Source organism: Erythrolamprus reginae, chromosome 1, assembly GCF_031021105.1.
Source record: "Erythrolamprus reginae isolate rEryReg1 chromosome 1, rEryReg1.hap1, whole genome shotgun sequence".
In the NCBI taxonomy this organism is placed as follows: Eukaryota; Metazoa; Chordata; class Lepidosauria; order Squamata; family Dipsadidae; genus Erythrolamprus; species Erythrolamprus reginae.
The window spans coordinates 375,119,358-375,127,287 of record NC_091950.1 but is presented as its reverse complement, the minus strand read 5'-3'; positions in this window follow the sequence as shown (position 1 = coordinate 375,127,287).

Below are 7,930 nucleotides of genomic sequence, written 5' to 3'. Positions count from 1 at the left end.
ACATTTAAATAGGGAGCTGTTTCTGTTTTTCTGTTTATAAAAACATTTGGGTTTTCCTTTTATCAAGTGGTGTGTGTCTTCCTGGACTAATTACCCTGTAATTACGGACTCCAGCAGAACACTTACCAGTTGTTTTCATTTCTTTTGCAAATAGGCAGAGTTACATGCACAATCAAACAGCAAACAATTTTACATCACTATTATTTTTACCATAATGGCCTTTTCTAGTTGTGTTTTTTTTGTTTTTGTTTTAATAGTTGAACAGACCTAAAGGATTGTTTCAAGACCCTCAGACTAAACACTATGTTAAAAATGAAGCAGGTTTCTTGCCAAATGTTTGCAATGCCTCGCATCAAGTTTGACTTCCTCCCTCCATAAATAATCATACATGACACTAATCAGATTTACCAAGTAATTGAAGCGGTAATTCCTCTCTCAACACAGATATAACTGGATTTTAAAATTCCTGCAATGCAGAAAATGTTGCATTTTTAAGCCAGGCCATAATAAAAGAAATAGCACACTTGAATTTTGAGTTTTGAATTAATTTTTTAATAAATGAATAGTATATTTCATTACTTAACATAGTCCTCTGAATTGCCTTATTTGAATTAAAACAAATGATTGTGCTAAGAGGATAAACTGTTTCTTTTTTGGCTCATCATATACACTGCTCAAAAAAACAAAGGGAACACTTAAACAACACAATATAACTCCAAGTAAATCAAATTTCTGTGAAATCAAACTGTCCACTGAGGAAGCAACACTGATTGACAATCAATTTCACATGCTGTCGTGCACATTCAACTTTGTACAGAACAAAGTGTTTAATGAGAATATTTCATTCATTCAGATCTAGGATGTGTTATTTGAGTGTTCCCTTTATTTTTTTGAGCAGTATATAATAGATTTATTGTGGAGAACAAGAAATGAAGTTATACGTGATTTCATTGGCATACCAAGATTTTTTCCCCTCTTTTATATACCATATAACTACTTTGGCAAGTATGTGTGTCTGGCGGAAGGAAATAATCAGCAGCTATATGACTATAAGGAAGATTATTATGAATTTGGGACTGCTTGCCAGCTCCAAAAGGAAATTAAACAGACCCCCCCCCCCATTCCTAATTAAATCTCAGTTAATCTACAACAGAGGTGTCAAATGGGCGGCCCTCAGGCCATGCCCACCTTAGCTCTGCGAATGGGAAAAACATCATGAAACATCACATGACGGCAACATGATCCCACAAATTTGATACCCGTGATCTATAACAAACTTCCCACTATAGAAATGGAGAAAACAGTGCAATACAACTATTGTAGGCCACTCAGAGTCAGCTGATTGAGTTGAGCTGTTATAGAAATTGAATGAATGAATAAATATCAGACCCAGGAAAGAAACTACAGTATATAATAGTTCTGCTGTAATTCCACTCCTGAATATGTATTGATGGCTTTTACATTGAAGAAAACAAGATACGGAGATGTTAAAATACAATAATATAGTTAACATGCTATGCCTGGCTTATCTTAACAATAGTTTGGTGAATAAGACCTTCACATATCACACACTAAATCATAAACCATGTTTCACAAACTGGATTTTGTCCAGTTCACCTGATTGCATAAATCCTATTTTGGCTTGCAGTTTTCCTTGAAAAAGAAATGTTAATCTAACTTTCTCAGTTTTAAAGAAAATAACCTTTGACGAAGTATTGGTCAGGAATCAGGATATAAAGTCATTGTAGGAGGGGATCTATAGGGGATTAATATGGCAAGATGGCAGATTGATTATTGTGATATGAGCCCTGCCCATGTGCACTTTTAAACAACAGTGCCATCTTGTTTGTATCACTGGAGGCTATGATCTGTTAATCATAGTTTCATAACCTTTGACTGCTTTTGAAGCGATCTCTGTGTCAGCAGAAGATAACTGATAGTCAGTTACTTTTCTCTAGATCTATTTAGCCTTCAAATGAGATGGATGGCACACACTGTAAATTAATAGATGGCTGGGTAGACAGAGAGACAGACAGACAGACAGACAAACAGATACATACTGATTGAAATGTGTTTGAATATTAGTGATTTAGGCTTGCCAGCATTCATGCATGTGACTTCATAACTTTTGTTATCTATTATATGTGGAATCACCACAGAACAGCTGTGCTTCATTTCCAAGACTATGCAATTTTGCTCCAACTTTTCTATTTACTACAATATTTAATTGTGTCTGAATCAGCAATGTTTCTTTATTCTGTTTTCATTTATGCAAACTTAAATTTATGCACTGTGAAGAATCAGAGCTTACACTCACCGTGAATATTACACAAATACACAAATCATCGAAGAAGAGCGCATGATATATAATTCCATTATTATTATTATTATTAATAACAAATATAATGACTTGGAATTAACTGCTAGTAAAGCATCATTTCAAAAGTCAAACTAGGCAGTCAGGTATTATAAGGCACTACGTCAGGTTATACTGTTAATATTCTTCCCACTCATGTGGATTTGTAGGGCTTTTTAATTAGGCAAACACTACCAGACCACTTTTTAGAAATAAACATTCAACATCTGCATTTTTATTGGAATGTTTATCTATATCAGAATCAGTAGTGGAGACAAAAAAGGGACAATAAGTCAGAATTTTCATCATATTTCATGTATGTCCACATTTACACAATACAGTAATCCTTCAAATATAGTGCTGAAAAAAGCAGGTTAATAGTCAGTGATAAGAATTCTACAATTAGTAGTTACTAATAATAACTAATAACTAATAATCACTTATTTGACTTTCTGCAAAATGGATAAAAACTGTGTATCTGTAGAATTGAGGAAGGGTTCAAAAATAACCTATACAAAGACTACTACATGTATCTGTACAGTTTACTGGAGAGCAAGAAAAGTAGCTTGACTAATCATAGATTCTGTAGTACAGCATTCCCTCGATTTTCATGGGGGATGCGTTCCGAGACCGCCCGTGAAAGTTGAATTTCCGCGAAGTAGAGATGCAGAAGTAAATACACTATTTTTGGCTATGAACAGTATCACAGGCCATCCCTTAACACTTTAAACCCCTAAATTGCAATTCCCCATTCCCTTGGCAACCATTTAGATTATTACTCACCAGGGTTATTTATTAAAGCTTATTAAAAAAAATATTTATTAAAGGCGGACAAAAGTTTGGCAATGACATATATGATGTCATCGGGCGGGAAAAACCGTGGTATAGGGGGGGAAAACACGAAGTATTTTTTAATTAATATTTTTGAAAAACCGTGGTATAGACTTTTCACGAAGTTTGAACCCGCGAAAATCGAGGGAACATTGTACTTAGTGAAATCCAAAGGTGCTTTTTTCAATAGGCAACTGGATTCTCTGTTTTGCTTCTCATCCAGCTCTGACTCGATGGTAGGAAAGATGGTGGTTTCCCCACCATCCAGTCAGAGCTGAAGAAGCTTCTTGGATGAGAAGCAAAACGTCTTCAAATAAATACCAGAAAGTCCAGCTGCTTTTTGAAAAAAGCACCTTTGGGACAACCATGACCTTGATGACTGAGAATTTCCATAGACATTTACTTGGTGAAACATGGTTTATATCAGTAACTGAAGTTGGATTTTATTATGAGTCCAGTTATCAGTTTCAATTTGGCTCAAAATAATATTGTCTATGTTTTTATATAGCAAAGAAACTGATAGTAATCAGTTCCACACAGGTCACAAATCATGTGTTGTATACAATCACTATTCATGACTTTTTAAGATTCTGAGAGATTGGCTAGGTCGCACGCTCATTTGAGCCAGTTCAATGTTGCCAGATCTAAGTTGCCAAAACCTAGATAACATCTAAATGGGAACAAAGAGACTCAAAACTTCCCACAGCATCTTTGGGTGATATAACTTCCCCCTGCAATACTTTTTCTCTCCTGAAATCCATAGCCTAGCAAATTAGGTACAGAGAGGAGGAGAAAAGCAAGGCTGATATCATTGTTAGTGTTTTTAAATAATGCTGCTTTAAATGAAATGTTTTTAGCAAGCTGATAATTCCAGATACTAAATCATGCTTTGGATGCGTACCCATTTTTGTAGAGCCTAGAGCTTTGCTGCATCCCATTTACCCTATTTTATATTTGCATCTTCAATCTCTCTTTGGGGTAATCCAGGAAGTGCAATGCTATTCTTTTCAGCCAACAGTTGTTATTTAATGCAATGTTTTATGGCATGATCTCCCCCCCCCCCCCCTCTTCATCTGACTATTCTAATTTATCTGTTCATTTGTACTCGCTGGTAAGAAGAAGCAACTCTTAAATCAGGGGTGCACAACTTCTGTCTTCACAAGAACTATAGCAGGTATTATGTGACATGTTAAAAGCTTTAGGCACCTCTTTTGTCCACTAATCTCCTCAAATCACAAAAAATGCACACTAGAGGGTTTCTGAGGCTCCCACAAGAAAGGCTAAGGTCTGCAGGTGGCCTACACTCTATACTTTTTGCACTCTGCGCCCATTAAATACTTTTCTGTAAATAAAACCTAAGTCACTGCAGCTTATTTTTGCAAATAAATCAGTCCAGCTCCAGTCCCTTTCTTTAGTCTTTATGCTAATAAGCTTCACTCTTATTGTTGCATTGCCAATGACAATGCTAATTGCTATCTGTAGGATCAATCTTATTTGTTTGTTTGTTTTGTCAAGTACATATTGCTGGTATACAAAGATATAATAATATTCATATATATGATACTAGTAAAAAAGAAACATTAGGACAGAGGACGGAAGGCACGCTGGTGCACTTATGCAATAAATGCACCAAATAAACATATGCAGGAAAAATAAAAGGTTTGGAACACTGATGTTATCCCAACACTGATGTTATCCCTTTAGTCTGGGCCCCAGACTAAAGCTGCAAATGGAGCAGAGTTTGGGTCTTGAAATTTGGGGCCCAACTCTCTTGAGTAGTAAATGCCCAACTCTCTTGGGAGCAGAAAAAGACAAAGCAGCATGCAGTATAGCTGTCTCTGTGTGAATTTTCTCAGTGTACCTAGAATTCATTGCAGTCGCATGAGCTTTGTTCCCTGACCCTTTTCTCTTTTCTGCTGTCAATATTAACACCAGCAGTGACTTTTGACTTCATGGGAACCAGGAGGAGAACTGGTGAGTCATTGCTCTTTTGAGCCATGTAAGCCCTCTCTCTTATTGCAAGACTTGAAAAGAAAACACACACACACACAAATGGATCTATAGAGCCTCATCCCAACCAGATATTGAACATCTTAACAGAAGAAGCTGACCATGCTTATTCTCACAGTTATCAGCCAACACTTGCCCTATGCTTCATAATTCCAGCTCTGAGAAAAATACTCAATAAAAATTTCCTAAATCATCAAAATAAAATAAAGTAATTATTTCAACATAGAATTATTTTTTTTATTGGCCAAGTGTGATTGGTCACGCAAAGAATTTGTCTTGGTGCATATGCTCTCAGTGTACATAAAAGAAAAGGTACGTTTGTAAACATAATAAGATACAACCAATTCAAAAACAGTGGTACCTCTACTTAAGAACTTAATTCGTTCCATGACCAGGTTCTTAAGTAGAAATGTTCTTAAGATGAAGCAATTTTTCCCACAGGAATCAATGTAAAAGCAAATAATGCATGCAAACCCATTAGGAAAGAAATAAAAGCTTGGAATTTGGGTGGGAGGAGGAGGAGGAAGAAGAAGAGGAGGAGGTGAGTCGCTGCTGAAGGAAGAAGGGGAGGTGAGGGGGGGTAAAACATACAAAACATTAAGGCTTTTAAAAAAAAGAGGGACTTTGATGTGGCGAGGAGAATGCACCCCCATACACCCGGCGCGAGATTGCCTCCCATACACTGCGTCAGAGAGAGAAACCAAGTGGGAATGGCAGGAAACTGGCCGGGCCTTCGTGCTGCTCTCAAATTTCCTTGGAAATGTTTCCAGGCTCTGGTTCTTCAGTAGAAAATGGTTCTTGAGAAGACGCAAAAAAATCTTGAACACCCGGTTCTTATCTAGAAAAGTTCTTAAGTAGAGGCGTTCTTAGGTAGAGGTACCACTGTATCATTGTAGTATTAGGACAGTATATTAATGCAACATTCAAAGGAGGTGTTTTAAATGGTAACATATGAGGGCATAGATAAAGCATGGGTGTTGTGTGAAAGAAACCATGATTTTTGCAAAGCTCAAACAGCTGCTTTGGGACCTCTTTTTGTTATGCACAGAACTGGATGTAGCTTCTGAAAAAAACGTGCCCAACCCTAATTAATATTTTGTCAATAATATTATTAGATTACCCCTATTCTAATTTCACTTCCATTGGATAAGAGAGCCCCTTTAAGTTTTAAACTTTATCTCTGTAGTCCTTGAACAGTGCTTATTCTAAGAGTACAGTTACCATACTCTTACCTTCCATCAGATTGCAGATGCTCAGCAACCAATTAATAATGACAAAGACTAAAATTAGTCTGATTAGTCTTGTTTAGACACTTATAAGATTAAATTTTCTCCATTCACACTCCCCTAGTATCATGATGTGGATACTAGTTGGTTATTATGTGTGAATGGAATCTACAAATTGTGGAAGAAAGTTGCAGACAAAACATTGATCAAAATAATTTTTTTCTGCTCGCATCGTTTTCCACTTCTATATAAAAATTACAATCTTGTTGACAATTACTTTGGAATAAATCTCATTAAAACAGTTAGATTTACTTTTGAGGAAAGTAAATGTGCATTTTATTGCAAGAATATGTTATGGTGAGATCAGTAATGGGCAGCCAAAATTTTTACTGCCACTCTGTGTGTGTGGCTTATTTTGTGGGTGTGGCTTAATGGTCCTGTGACTGGGTAGGAGTGGCTTGCCGGCAATGTGATCAGGTGGGAGTGGCTTGAATGATCATCATCGTTCAACTGAACTGTTAAGTCCTCAACTTACAACCTTACCAGTGTTGCTTGCTGGGGTGACAATTTGGTTCGTGTTTCCCACACTCTCCTTCCTGGATCACCCCCTCAGGCTGGGTAGCTAGACGAACAGGTGCTGCCAGAAGTATAGATGCTGCCAGTGTCGCTTCCACCCATGCCCTCTGCTTGCACCTTCAGCGGGAGCCGGCCGTGTGAGGCTGGAGGGGAGCCGAGCAGGAGAGAGGGAAGCTCATCCAAGGCCAGGAAGGAGGAAAGAGGAAAAAAGCAAGGAGCGCAGATGAAGCAGCAGCAGGGAAAAAAAGATGAGGTGAGCTGAGGCCAGTAATCCAGGAAGTGACAGCCGCTGATCAGCTGGAGCTGCGCACACATCTTCATTTCCGCCGGTGGAGCTGTGTTCCACCCCGTCCTGCCTGCTGCCCACCCCTGGGTGAGATAGTTATTTTCTTTCAAGCTAAACTATTAAATGTTCATATAGAATAGAAAGTTCCCTAGAAGAGAGAAATAAGAGTGGTAAACGTTAGACAATAGGAAGCTTAAAACCAAACAATCCCTCATATATTTTATTGTTAGTGCTATTCTGTAAGAAACAAATATGGACTAATAAGTTATAACTTATTCCAAAAAACTGAATTACTTCCATCCCTTTTTCCATTCTGGAAGTCCCTCAACCCTGATTGTTGTCAGGTATAGGGCTTCAAGAAACTACAAACATACTTAGACAAGTCCATTATTAAGGAAGTCATTTTTATTCATTCTTTGCCTAGGCTAATGTGTTTTTATAATATCTGTCTTTTAATGTGGATTTATATTTTTCATGTTTGTTGTTTTATTCAATTGTTGTATGATGCCCAGAATTGCCTTTTGAGAGGTGGGTAGGTACATAAATTTGCGATAGATAGATAGATAGATAGATAGATAGATAGATAGATAGATAGATAGATAGATAGATAATTTTATTTTTATTTTATTTATTTATTTATTTTGT